This window comes from Somniosus microcephalus, chromosome 19, assembly GCF_052327205.1.
Source record: "Somniosus microcephalus isolate GS21.2 chromosome 19, FLI_Smic_1.0, whole genome shotgun sequence".
Lineage (NCBI taxonomy): Eukaryota > Metazoa > Chordata > Chondrichthyes > Squaliformes > Somniosidae > Somniosus > Somniosus microcephalus.
In genome coordinates this window covers 44,598,656-44,612,947 of record NC_141005.1, presented here as the reverse complement: position 1 = coordinate 44,612,947, position 14,292 = coordinate 44,598,656, and the positions used below count along the sequence as shown (strand labels likewise).

The 14,292-nt window shown below is 44.3% G+C and overlaps 1 protein-coding gene across 15 annotated transcripts in view; it reads left to right on the top strand.

Annotated features, from left to right (window-relative positions):
• The window catches only part of mtmr3 (myotubularin related protein 3), a 128,453-nt gene that overhangs the window by 25,384 nt on the left and 88,777 nt on the right, over positions 1–14,292 (top strand). For 9 of the 15 annotated variants that reach the window (XR_015072327.1, XM_085961713.1, XM_085961709.1 and 6 more), the window contains exon 1: positions 9,556–9,672. The gene's annotated coding sequence lies outside the window, so the exon portion shown is untranslated. Of the gene's footprint in view, positions 1–523; positions 677–9,554; positions 9,673–9,925; positions 10,113–14,292 lie in introns of those variants that run through there. The other 6 variants (XM_085961704.1, XM_085961698.1, XM_085961701.1 and 3 more) reach the window with 5 other exon arrangements.

The following is a 14,292-nucleotide window of genomic DNA, read 5'->3' as shown; positions in this document are numbered from 1 at the left end:
ATTAATGGCAACCTCTGCCACTGCAACTGTGATGTACTGGTCTTGCTCGGCATCAGATGGTGTTAATCACTCTGTCCTCCTGCATGTATTTGTTTTGTGGCCTGCCTTTGGGGGATCATCCTCAACTGGTTGCATTGCTACTTGTCTTAAGGTTCCATCCTTGGCGCATTCTTCTGTTACATGCTGCCACTTGGAAACGTTATCTACACATCGATGATCAACTTTCGACACCCAGCTCTCCTCTACCATCTTCCTTGATTGTATATCCACCGTTGCCCTGCTACTTCAGTCTCCCTCAAAACCCAACTTTTTGACTGGCTTTAGCCATTTCTCCTAAATCTTCAAGCGCTCAGTCCATCTCTTTCCTACATTAAATGCTATAGGAAGTTCTACTAAATTATAGGTGCTATACAAGTCCATCTTGTTGTATGCTGTATAACCAATGCTTGGATGTCATGACAGGCAGGTTCAAAAGCTGCCTACCAAACTTTTAATTTAAAGGGATCTTGAGTGTGTCCACTGACATTGATGTAAGCTTGATTTGTTTTCAGGCTGATTGATCTTAAAATCGATTTGACACTTGAGAAGCAAGCATGCACATCGCGGAGGTACTATGAAGGTGCAATATGTATAATGTTACTTCATAATGGCGAATTCGACAAAGGGGAAGTGAGAGGTACGAAAGAACCAAGGACACAGTTATGTGCAACAAAGTGGAAAAACTGTAGTTGACAAGTAACCAAAGACTACTATATCTTGTTATCGTACATATAATCAGTTACAGTGCTTGCACACAACGAGATGTCCTTGAGCTGCAGTTTATTGTGATGTTGCTGTTCATTCATAATGGCATTCCAAAGTTGCTTAACCCTTCGTGCAGAGTGCTCCAGTAGACAAAATAGCTCTTTGCAGGTTTGCAAATTTATCATTTTGAGATTTGGACACAGTATGATGGTGAATGAAATGGTGACAAAGTTGAAAAGAAAACTTGTTTGTCTTTTATATCCTGGAACGAAAGGTAAAAAACCCTTGAATGCAGTTCATTTTTCCAGTGTATTTGCAACAGGGTGATTTGAAATATGAAACATTTTGGAGCATTTAGTCAAGGTAACTACAGGAAACTGTACAATGACGAACAACACCTCAATTTTCATCCTCGTGTTCAAATCCCTCCATGGCCTTGCCCCTCCCTATCTCTCTAACCTCCTCCAGTTCTACAACCCTCTGAGAATTCTGCGTTCCTCCAGCTCTGGCCTCTTGTGCAACCCCCACTTCCTTTGCTGCACCATTGGTGGCCGTGCCTTCTACCATCTAGGCCTTGGAATTCCATGCAAACCTTTTTGCCTCTCCACCTATCTCTCCTCCTTTTAAGACGCTACTTAAAACCTGCCTCTGTAACCAAGTACAATCGTAAAATACTGGAATGGTCACAACTTGAAACGTTAACTCTGTTTCTCTCTCTGCGGCTGCTGCCTGACCTGCTGAGTGTTTCCAACATTTTCTGTTGCTCTTTAACCAAGTGTTTGGTCACCTGTCCTAATGTCTCCTCCTTTGGCTTGGTGTCAGTTTATGTCTGATTGGGCTGCTGCGAAGTGCCTCGCGACATTTTACTATGTTAAATGTGCTATATAAATGTAAGTTGGTGTTGTCGTGCCTCCCCTCTGGGAGGGAGGAAGGGGAAGAAGTGTAAAGCAGAGGGTTAAGTTGGCGCAAAGATGATCCCACTGATGGAAATTCAGAAATTAGTCAGCCCTCTGTGGCAGCCCAGGTAATCTGAAGCTTGAGCCGAGTGGGTTAGCAGTACCCTGGGGCACAGTTAATGATTAACCTCGAGGAACAGAGATTGCACTGGGAGCTGGGATTCTTCCCACTTGTCTCTATATAACCTTGTACAACAATTGTCCAACAGGTAGGGTGGGTCCTGGCTAGAGAAACAACTGGAAGCTTGCCATTACTTTGTACTTGTAGGCTGTGTGATTAAACTTCAGTTGTACCGCTACACGGGCACGGTAGCATTGCGGCTATGTTACTGGGCTAATAATCCAGAGGGCTGGCTTAATGATCTGGAGACATAGGGCCGGATTTTCCGACCCCCACGGGTGCGTACGAGATGTGTACGCACCCGTAGGGGCCTCGCAAGTGCTAAAACCCGGCACTTGCGATCTGTTAAGAATCCTCTTGACAGATCATCCGCCTGCCCGGGAGAAGGGCCTCCGCGGGCGGAGTGTTCCGCTTTCTGCACAACCTCCGCCCACTGAAAACCTTTAAAAATCTTACGCCTGGTAAAAGCAGCATAAGGCCTCATTTATCATTTTTAAATACTTTTTTAAAAAGGTAAGTTTATTTTTAGCCCTGTAAAAAAACTTTAATTTTTTCAAAAAATTAAATTTTTGTTTAAAATATTTAATTTAATGTAATTTTAACTAATTTTAAATACGTGATTAAAAAAAAATTATTTAATGTTTAATTGTTTTTAAATGTGATCCCCATTCATACTTTTGACAGAACTATGCATAGAGACCTGTCAAAAGCATAGTGGTTAGCACTGTTGCCTCACAGCGCCAGGGACCCGGGTTCGAATCCGGCCTCGGGTGACTGTCTGTGTGGAGTTTGCACATTCTCCCCGTGTTTGCGTGGGTTTTCTCCGGGTGCTCCGGTTTCCTCCCACAGTCCAAAGATGTGCGGGTTAGGTTGATTGGCTATGATAAATTGACCCTTAGTGTTAGGGGGATTAAATACGTGGGGTTACGGGGATAGGGTGGGATATGTGTTGGTGTAGGGGTTACGGGGATCGGGTGGGATATGTGTCGGTGCAGGCTCGATGGGCCGAAATGGCCTCTATCTGCACTGTGGGGTTTCTGTGATTCTGTGAAAAGTGTGAAGGGGGATTCCCTTTTTTCATTGGTTCCCCATGGCCCATGTGATCCCAGGGACGCTTGTGTATGGCATGCGCCCCTGGGATACCGGGGCCTCTGCGCATTTCGTAGAGCAAAGGCCCAGGATCGCAAGCCTCGGGACCTACGGAGCCAGCAGGTAAGTGCGTAGATTTTTTCCGATTGGAGGCATCCGCATGCAGGAAGCCTCCAATCGGAAAATCCGGCCCATAAGTTCAAATCCCACAACAGCAGTTGGGGAATTTGAATTCAGTTAATTATATAAATCTGGAATAAACAGCTAGTATCAGTAACTACCGGATTGTCCTAAAAACCCATCCGGTACTGAAGGAGTGCCTGAGGTGCCATCTTTCGGATGAGATGTTACCTGAGGGCCCTGTCTGCCATCTGCATAAGATCCCATGGCACTTTTGGAAGAAGAGCAGAGGAGTTCTCCCCGTGTCCTGGCCAAGATTTATCCCTCAACTAATATCTGGTCATTTGTCTCATTGCTGTTTGTGGGACCATGCTGTGTGGAAATTGGTGGTGGGTGGTGGGCCCAATAGCGCATGGGAAACACAGAAATATGTGAAGCGCATCTGTCAGTGGCTTTTTAATGCAACCACTTCATTAACATCTGATTTCTGTTTCCTGTCCAATTAGCATCAGCGGGCGTAATGACGACCTGCATGTCGCGATCTCAACTCCAGTATTTAAAGTGGCACTCCAAACATGCAAGTTGAAGCAGTTGGAGTTGAGAAAGAAGTGTTGCCATGGAAGGTAGACAGTCAAAGGCTGCGCCCTGCTTCACCGACACCTCCCTGGATGTGCCGCTAGGGGGTGTAAGGACCTGGAGGGAGATGCTGTTCCTTAGCAACGGGAGATAGAAGCTGGCTGGGTAAACCAAGGTGTGGTTGGAGGTGGCACAAGAGGTCAGCAGCAGGAGCGTAGTGCTACTCGCACTTTGCTGGGAGTAGTTAGAGAGATAGTTGGGTTTTCGCATGGTGACTTGCACTTCACAAGTGAGCAAGAGCAGATGGTGGTGTCGGGGACAGCAAAGAGGCCGCGTTTGAGGGCACAGGCCTCGCTAGGTTCTGCTGAGCTGGACACAGATGCTGTATCACTGGGGCCGTCAATGAAGGGGATACTTATTGAGCAGCAGCAGATATTGTGCGATGTACTGACGGGCGTACCAAGCGCACTGTGTACGATTACAGAGATTTTGGAGATGTCCACCGCAAGCATGAGTGGCATGCTGTCGAAGGCCATTGCGATGATGTCTTCTTCCATGAATAGCGTGGCCAGCTGCATGGAGCATCAAACTCGGCAATTGAACGAGTTCATGCAGGCCTTCAACAAGGGCTTGCACACTCTTAAATAGGATGAACGATAACCCAGCCTTGGCCTTTCAGCGCTCCACTGATCTGCAGCAAAGTGTTCTCCTCCAGCACAGTGGTAGCGCGAAGTGTGGCTGGGCCATGAGAGGGAAGATGGCGACATGGAAGTGGGGTCTCTGCTCAAAGTGGTTCAATTTCTCACCCTTTCCCCCCCCTCCCCCCCCCCCCCCAACAAGGGTATGCACATGGGTGTGTTACACATTTTGTACTGTTAAGTCTCGTTTGTTGATTTGACGCACATAAATAGTGTTGCCCACTCTTGGTTGCCAGCTGACCTTTTCAGTTGTTTGATGAATGGAATGACCTGAATTGATGGCGACCAATGGTGGGGATGTGAAAGGGATGCTTGGTTGTTTGCAGGACTGCTTTGTGTTGGTGGCATGGGGGATGGCGGCACGGGGCAAAAGTGGCTTTTGCATGAGGTTGTGAAATGGTGCACAGTTGGAACCTAAGTGAACCCAGCAATAATCAAGGCATCCCGGGCAGCAATGTGCACCGCTGGTGGTGCATTGCCCTCATCACCTTCCACTTCCTCCTCATCTTCCGAATTTCAGAAGAGGCTTTCTGCTTTGCGCTTTGGTCCTCCTGCAGGTCCAAACCCCTCTGCTGGGCAATGTTATGCAAAATGCTGGAGACCCTGGCTGGTGCATACTGAAGAGCGTCTCCAGATCTGTCCAGCACCTGAAGCGCATCTTCAGAATGCCGATGGCTTGTTTGATTACACATCTGGTGGTCATATGGCATTCATCGTAGCGTTCCTGGGGACCCATTCCTCGCGTTTCTGAGCGGTCATCAGCCATGTTTTAAGTGAGTACCCCTTGTCTGTGAGCAGCCAGCCAGTAATTCTGCTTCCAGGTGCGAAGATGTCTCTGAGGGTGGACTGCCGCAGGACGAAAGCATCACGGCAGCTGCCCGGGAATCTTGTGCATACCTGCATAAAGATCTTTTTGTGGTTGCACACCAGCTGCATGTTGATGGAGTGGAAGCCCTTGTGGCTGACAAACATTCCTGGGTGATCTATGGATGCCTTAATTGCCACGTGTGTGCAGTCACTGATGCCCTGCACCTGTGGGAAGCCAGCCAGAGCCGCAAATCCGAGTACCCGCTCATTCTGACTGGCGTTATCGCAGGTAAAGATGACATAATTGGTAGCCCTGGCAAACAAGTAATCAGTCACCTATCTTATGCATTTGTGTGCCGCCGACTGTGAGATCCTGCAAATGTCTCCGGCAGAGCCGTGGAAGGATCCAGAGGTATAAAAGTTGAGAGCGGTGGTGACTTTGATGGCCACCAGGCCCAGCTGGCAGCAGGTCTTATTCCAACAGGCTGCAAATGTCTGCCACGACCTGATGCGACACCCTGAGCCTTCTGAGACACTGGTGTTCAGACATGCTGAGGACGCTTATCCTCTGCCTGTAGACGATGTGTGCAGGGTATGGCCTGCCGCAAGCTGCATCTCTCTGCTGCTCCCCCCTCCTGTGATACTACAGGTCTATGACCAGCAGGTTGCCACTGTTGCTGCTGCTGTTTTTGCTGGTCATCTTGGTCCTCATCTGTCGTCCAATCTAAGGGTAGTGTAAGTGGCACCTATGCTGATCTGATAGATCAGAGCTCCAAAGTGTGTAAAGTGACCACTTAGCACCAGGACTGTGAATAAACCCTTTCCCACAAGCAGGTAAGAAATCTGCTGTCAGTGCTGAGAACTTATTGGCATATTTCCCTCACATGGCTTCAGCCCCCTCCAATTGTCACTGTGTGCTCACCTTGTTTTCACTGGCAAGTTCCAGGAAGCCCCAGAAACCCGTGGACCTGAAGTTGAATTTATAAACCCATGTCAATATCGCTCTAATTGAGCAATTAACATGTGTTAAGTGGCAACTTGCGGGTTAGAGCTGGCTTCCTGACGCGCTGTCAATTTTGCCAGTTTTAACCCCCCACCCGTTCCCAAACCTACGCACTCCTGCGCATTAAAATCCAGCCCTTTAACTTTGAACCAATGATAAGCATTTCAATAAATTTGTCTTTGTAGGTTAAAGATGAAATGGTTTAAATTCCAATGATCTGAGCACCTGAGCAATGGTTTCAGAACAGAAATTCTAAAAACAAACAGTGATTAGTGATTATATTCTTAGATTAGACACCAGGTCTGGCTCAGAGACTAGAATTCCACTCTGGAAACATAGCCCTATATTATTTCAACATAAAAAGAAAATACTGCAGATGCTGGAAATCTGAAATAAAAACAGAAAATGTTGGAGATATTCAGCAGGTCAGGCAGCATCTGTGAAGAGAGAAACAGAGTTAACGTTTCAGGTCGATGACCTTTCGTCAGAACTGGAACAAAGCAGGAAATGGAACAGATTTTTAAGCAAGTTTAGGGGCTGGGAAAGGGGGGAGGGGTGAAAGAACAAAAGGGAAGGTCTGTGATAGGATAGAAGGCAGGAGAGGCTAAGGGACATTAAGAGATATTCAAGGCAAGAGGAGATGGTAATGGGACAGATTAAGAAACAAAGGATGGCTCTAGATGAAGTGTAAATTGTGCTGGCAGAATGAAAGACAGCTGCCATGTGGGAGAGAAGAAAAGAAGACACAAACAAAAGGTGTGTATAATAAAAAATATATAGGATCGGGGCCGAGGTTATGATCTGAAATTGTTGAACTCTATGTTGAGTCCAGAAGACTGTAAAGTGCCTAATCGAAAGATGAGGTGCTGTTCCTCGAGCTTCCGCTGAGCTTCAGTGGAACAGTGCAAGAGGCCGAGGACGGTGAGGTCTGAGTGGGAGTGGAGCGGAGAATTAAAGTGACAGGCGACTGGAAGCTCGGGGTTCCCCTTACGGACTGAATGGATGTGTTCCACAAAGCGGTCATCCTATCTGCGTTTGGTCTCCCCAGTGTAGAGGAGACCACATCGTGAGCAGCGAATACAGTATACTAAATTGCAAGAAGTACAAGTAAATCGCTGTTTCATCTGGAAGGGGTGTTTGGGGCCCTGGACAGTGGGAAGTGGGGAGGTATAAGGGCATGTGTTGCATCTCCTACGCTTGCACGGGAAGGTGCCGGGCGAAGGGGAGGGGTGTTGGGGGTGATAGAGGAGTGGATCAGAGTGTCGCGGAGGGAGCGGCCCCTTCGGAATGCTGAAAGGGGAGGTGAGGGGAAGATGTGTTTGGTGGTGGGATCACGCTGGAGGTGGCGGAAATGGCGGAGGATGATCCGTTGAATGTGGAGGCTGGTGGGGTGAAAGGTGAGGACAAGGGGAACTCTATCGTGGTTCTGGGAGGGAGGGGCAGGGGTGAGGGCAGAAGTGCGGGAGATAGAACGGACAGGGTCAAGGGCCGTGTCAACCACAGTAGAGGGGAATCCTCGGTTGAGGAAAAAGGAAGACATGTCGGAAGCACTAGTATGGAAACTATTATTAATATATTATTGGTTTATTTAAAAAAACTCATTTAACCCATTGTCCCATATATTGGTACTAGACTGGTACACTCTTGATATAGCTGCCAATTATCTTGCGGTAACTCTTGTGTGACAAAGTAAAAGTTGAGTTGCATTTTCTCCACTTTTGTTGAATGCTACACCACTTCAAAATGTAGCAGCTGATACATTAAAGACTTTGATATTGTCTTGCACCCATATGTACAAACCTGCCTGTAAAGGAATTTAGTGATGGAACCTGTATTGCAACCCATTAGTTAACGCAAAACTCCAACTCTACTACTGCAGCTGGTTTGTCTACAGAGTGCGCATTGTCTTGAATGTTAGCTAGCTTAACACTTCAGTGTCTGCAGCTAAAGAATTGCATGACCTTATGACCATGTTCCTACCAAGCTCACAATCTAAAGCGCACAATCCAATTCACGCGTAGATCAAAAGGTTAGATGGTGTAAGGCAGACAAAAGTTTGAGCAGTCCTTTTAGATTAAGGAACACAAGTAGAATCTTGGCTTTGATTCCCATGTATGTCACAGTAATTTTTAATGAGTTTTTGCTTCGCTGCAGCTTCTAGTTAGCAAAAATAGAGCTAGTTCATCTGGCTGTAAATTGAATAGGTCAACAACCAAAAGTTCAGGTGTGAAAACTCTAATTGAAGAACGAACATTTGTCTTGACTTCTGGACAAGTATATAATTTCTCTAAGTTTGACTTTCATTATTTGGGGTACATGCAATGCCTCCTAGACACTAACTAATTATATTCCCTAAAACTTTTGTTGCTGTATTTCCTTTAATTGGGGATATGTGTGTGTAAATTTCTTTTGCTTATCTAGGTGAGGGAATTACTACGCTGTAATGGATATGCTCTTTCTTGGTGGCAGTGTGTTCTATCATTGCTCTGATCATTCACTACATCAGTACATCTGCCTCACCATTGTGCCTTGTTTCCGAGGTCTCAGTCTCTGGAATTCCCTCCAAATGGCCCTCTGCCTTGCCACCACCCCCCTCCCTCTTCAACCAAACTTTGGTCACCCCATGTAATCATTTGTTTGGCTTGGCATCCATTTTAATTTTGGCTCTGTCAAGCATCTTGAAGCACTTTTCCATTTTAAAGACACTTTTTATAAATGGTTCTTGTTCTTAAATCTGAGGGTCTTGAAGGAAGTTGGGGAAAAAATAGCAAAAGCTTTGCTTAAAATTTTCTAAGTTACGCTAGAAATGAAAATTGTGCCAGAGGACTGTGGAGTGGCAAATGTCACTTCCCTCTGCAAAAAGTGAGATGGGGCTAAGCAAGGATATTCTAAACCAGTTGGTCTTCAGTTGTTGGTAAACTAGAAACTATTTTACGGGCTGAAATTACTAAGCACGTGGAGAAACGTGAGCTAATCAGGGCCAGTCAGCAAGGACTCGTCCTGTCCAACTTCATAGAATTTTTTTGAGAAATAATGGAGAGGATGAATAAGGAAAATGCAATAGATGTGATTTATAGCGAATAGTAAAAAGCATTTGATAAGATACCACATAAGAGACTTATGGCAAGAGATTCATGGAATGAAAAGGAATTTAACCACATGTATTAAGCGATGGTTGGGAGAACAAAGCAAACCGTGTAAGGAAATTTCCCGGAATGCTTGGTTTTCCAGAGAGTCCATGTTGGAATGTTCTTAATGATCTTCACTTGGCAATTGAGGGAGCGATATCAAAATTTGCTCATGGCACCAAATTGTATGTATTAAACAGCATCAGTGATGACAAATTTTGCACACCAACTGTTTGACTGCCATTCAGTGTGTTGTGCAAGTACTATTTTGGTTATACTCTTGACATTGATACGACTAAAATACCCTTAATAGCTTTAAAGATATTAAAGGTAAAAATATAATTTTTGTTTTTCAGGTTTCAATGTGATCTGTTCCAAGAAATAAGATTTTCTGTAGGGAAAACGTCAATCAGACTTCGACTACAATTTGGTGAGTGAATTTTGAACTCAACTATTTTTGGAGTAAAGTAATTGGATGTGTTAAGAATTTGACAGTTGAAGAAAATTTAAATGTAGCTTGGATCCCATAGTATTTTGTAAGTGGTATATGTAATGAGAGTTGTAATATCAATGTATTGTTTTGTGGGAATTGTTCAAAATCAAAAAAGGCAGAATTTCAAAATAGATGTAAAACCGCTAAGTAATTCACTGAGAATCCGCTCCTCTGTTCTGTTTCCCAACAGCAAATTTTTCAGCATTTCAATTTCCCAGCATTTCAGTTGGCTGTAGGATTCCACTGATCTACAAGCATGCAAACAGAGCCAAGTCTTGCAGCAAACTGTTCTGTTCACCAATAAAAACAGAAAATGCTGGAAATACTCAGCAGGTCAGGCAGCATCTGTGGAGAGCGAAACAGAGTTAACATTTCAGGTCGGTGACCCTTCGTCAGAACTGGAAAACGTTAGAGACATAGCAGATTTTAAGTAGGGGGGAGGGGAGGAAAGAGCAAAAGGGAAGGCAGGAGTGATTAAATGACAAAAGGTATGATTGTACAAAGCAAAAGGAGATGGTAATGGGACAAGTAAAGAAACTAAAGATGACTCTAGATGAGGTGTAAATGGGAATGGCAGAATCATCAACAGCTGCCATGTGGAAAAAATAGGGGCCGAGTTTATAGTCTGAAATTGTTGAACTCGATGTTGAGTCTGGAAGGCTATAAAGTGCCTAATCGAAAGATGAGGTGCTGTTCCTTGAGCTTACGTTGAGCTTCGTTGGAACAATGCAAGAGGCCGAGGACAGAGTGGGAGTGGCGCAGAGAATTAAAGTGAAAGGCAACCAGAAGCTCGAGATCACGCTTATGGACTGAACGGAGGTGTTCCGCAAAGCGGTCACCCAATCAGCGTTTAGTCCCCCCAATGTAGAGGAGACAGCGAATACAGTATACTAAATTGCAAGAAGTACAAGTAAATCGCTGTTTCACCTGGAAGGAGTGTTTTTGGGCCCTGGACAGTGGAAAGGGAGGAGGTAAAAGGGCAGATGTTGCTTGCACGGGAAGGTGCCGTGGGAAGGGGAGAGGGTGTTGGGGGTGATTGAGGAGTGGACCAGGGTGTCGGGGAGGGATTGGTCTCTTCGGAATGCTGGAAGGTATGGGGAAGATGTGTTTGGTGGTGGGATCACGCTGGAGGAGGCAGAAGTGGCGGAGGATGATCCATTGAAAATGGAGACTGGTGGGGTGAGGACAAGGGGAACCCTATAGTGGTTCTGGGAGGGGGGTGGGGAAGGGGTGAGAGCAGAAGTGCGGGAAATGGAATGGACACGGTCGAGGGCCATGTCAACCACGGTAGAGAGGAATCTTTGGTTGAGGAAAAAGGAAGACCTAGTATGGAAGGCGGCATTGTCAGAACAGATGAGACAGATAAACTAGGGGAATGGAATAGAGTCCTTACAGGAAGCGGGGTGGGAGGAAGTGTAGTCCAAGTAGCTGTGGGAGTCAGTGGGCTTCTTTCTCTCTACACAGATGCTGCCTGACCTGCTGAGTATTTCCAGCATTTTCGGTTTTTATTTGAGATTTCCAGCATCTGCAGTATTTTGCTTTTGTATCAATGTTTCTTTAGTAAGTTTAAAAACTACAGTCCCCACCACTTAAAATGATCACGCTTAAAATGGCAGTCGCTTATATCGACCAGAAAGGAATAACCATTAACCATTTGCATGAGAGAGTGGTGAACCTGTAGAATTCTCTACCACAGAAGGCAGTTGAGGCCAAGTCATTAAATATACTCAAGAAGGAGTTAGATATATTTCTTAAGGCTAAAGGGATCAAGGGATATGGGGAGAAGGCAGGGACAGGGTACTGAGTTTGGATGATCAGCCATGATCTCATTGAATGGAGGAGCAGGCTCGAGGGGCCGAATGGCCTACTCCTGCTCCTATCTTCTATGTTTCTAGGATCATCAATATCAAAGTTGTCACTTATACCGTCTGACGTGCTCTGTTTATTTCGGCCAGAAATTGTTGTGCTTACTAGTTTGCACCTTATTAAGAATGCAAGAATTAAGATCTTGCTCAATAAGACAAATTGTCTTCAAATTAAGAGGCTATTCCACAAATAACGTAGAGATCCTCCATTGATATTATTGCCAAAAATAGGGTTGATCTTCCAGAGCTACCAAATAGAATTTGTAAACAGACAGCTTGGCTAAAACAACCTCCGACAAGATGAAAATGTTTGTTCCAAGGGCTGAAAAGCCTATCAACTGAAGAGAAATGGAACAAGTGAAAACTCAAATCTAGGTTGAAGAATTTCAGAAGAAGATGGTGATAAATTTAAAAGGAGATTCTACATAGCTGCTACTAACGGATAATAACAAGGAAAGCAAGGAGAATCTCTGCAAACCAAACTCTGAGTAAAAGAAAGTACTGTTATAGCGCTACCCTGTTCTACCAGGCATCGCGTATAGCGGGCAAATCGCGTTCGCACTAATGCATCCGTTATAAGCGGTGGGAAATTAATTTGATGTGATGGGGGGGTGGTGATAAGTACCATCATTGATAAGTATGTGCCCCTAAGAGTTCCTTTTTAATTATTATAAAATTTCATTTGTGAATTGTCTTTGTCTAGAGCCCTTCTCAATATCCATTTCAGACAGCTGTTTGTAGAGTCAATGTGCTGGAGTGAGGAATCCTGTTCCACTCCACAGCATAGGGATAAATATTGACTGGCTGTCTTGCAGGCAGCCAGGTTAGGATCTAGGTTTTTAGGTCTTTTTTCCCTCCCATGTGACAGAGCTCCCCAAAGATGGCAATTCGTTCTCCTTTTCTCTCTCTTTCTTTCTTTCTCTCTCTCTCTCTCCATTCCTTCTCAAATATAGAACTAACATCTCACTGAATATCTTGTTCTCTATTCAGCAGTGAGATGGGTCAAAGTTGAATATTTTTACCCTTATGTAGCTACAATACAAGGGTGAAAATCAAGAGCTACTGTCGCCCTAAATACATTCTTCAAAATTAACAATGACATAGATTCATCATTAGCGGCAACATTTTTTGATAGTGTATTGGCTTAGTAAGAGCTGTAAACCAATATTCTTTCAACCCTCTCCCTTCTTCTCCACACCCTTCCTTTCTTCCCCCTCCCCTATTTACAACTTGCTGTTTGGTCAACTATGCAGAGCCTGTCTGCGGAAGTGATTAATACCCTATTGATGCTCTGGAAACAAGCTATACAATGAAATCAATATTTATTGTCTAATACAAAGTCAAGGAGTATCTTGAAGGTTGGTTACAAAATCGGTTGTATGTAGTAGCAATATCTTTTCCGGTTACCTACAAGAAGTTGGTTAGCTGTGGGAGCATCCCTTTGTTTTGAGATTTATGAAAAAAGGTACAAGTCGAAACTGCCTCTTAAGCTTAAAAATGTGTATGGAGTTAAACTTAGTCTTATCTAAATTCAAGAATCCTCTGATAATCCCTGTGATCTAAAGCTTCTGACTTGGAAAATGAACGTGTCGATGCCTTAAGCCTTGGCTGAAAATCCTGAAGTGCAGGCCAGAAGTTGGTGATTAACCGTATCTGGCATTAAAATAAAAACAGCACAATTACATCATCTGAAGTTTATGCCAAAAAATTCTCATGGCTCATTTAATCATTCCACCCTGCACAAGTTTGAAGTTTATTATAAATGCCACAGTATACATGTTAAAAAGATGTTCTATTGCCTAAAGAGAACAATGTCAGGAAATGTTTAAAGGTTGTTGACCCAATGAATAGCGGAGAGGATAATGAATTATTGATACTACTGCATTGAAGTGATAAAGGTAGATTTCTTCAAACAATGAATGATCCATTCATTCAGTCATAATCCTAGTCACAATATTTGCTGATTTTAAATATGTAGAGTTAGAGAATGCACTTGATTTTGCTCCTGTTTGTTTCATTTGATGAAAGAGACGATGAAATTGTGAGGTAAACTCTGAGCGGGGTGGCTAAGATAGAAGTAGCAACCAAGATTTCTGAGGAGGTATGAGAAAAAAACTTGGTGAAAGAAAGTTAGATGTAAGGAGGAGAAATTGAGCTGGTTCAGTTTTTGACTTCTAGTTTCGAATGCTTTGCTTTTAAACCATGCTTTTTTTCTCACCTGAGAACTGTGCAAGAATCACAGAATCACAGAATCTACAGTGCAGATAGAGGCCATTTCGGCCCATCGAGCCTGCACTGACACATATCCCACCCTATCCCCGTAACCCCACGTATTTAATCCCCTAACACTAAGGATCAATTTATCATAGCCAAATCAACCTAACTTGCACATCTTTGGACTGTGGGAGGAAACCGGAGCACCCGGAGGAAACCCACGCAGAGAGTGAGAGTGAAACATTTTTGGCATTTCCCTTAATTTGCTGTATTATTTGCAGATATATTAGCCTAGATTTTTCAATTGCCGTTTTAATGCTGTCAGTAACCCATTTAAAATTATACCAACGGCATACAAATAACCCTCACCCTCACCCTAACCTAACTAAGATTGAGAGACAGTTTGATAGGGTAGACGTAGAGAAGATGTTTCCACTTGCGGGTGACACCAGAACTAGGGGCCATAAATATAAGATAG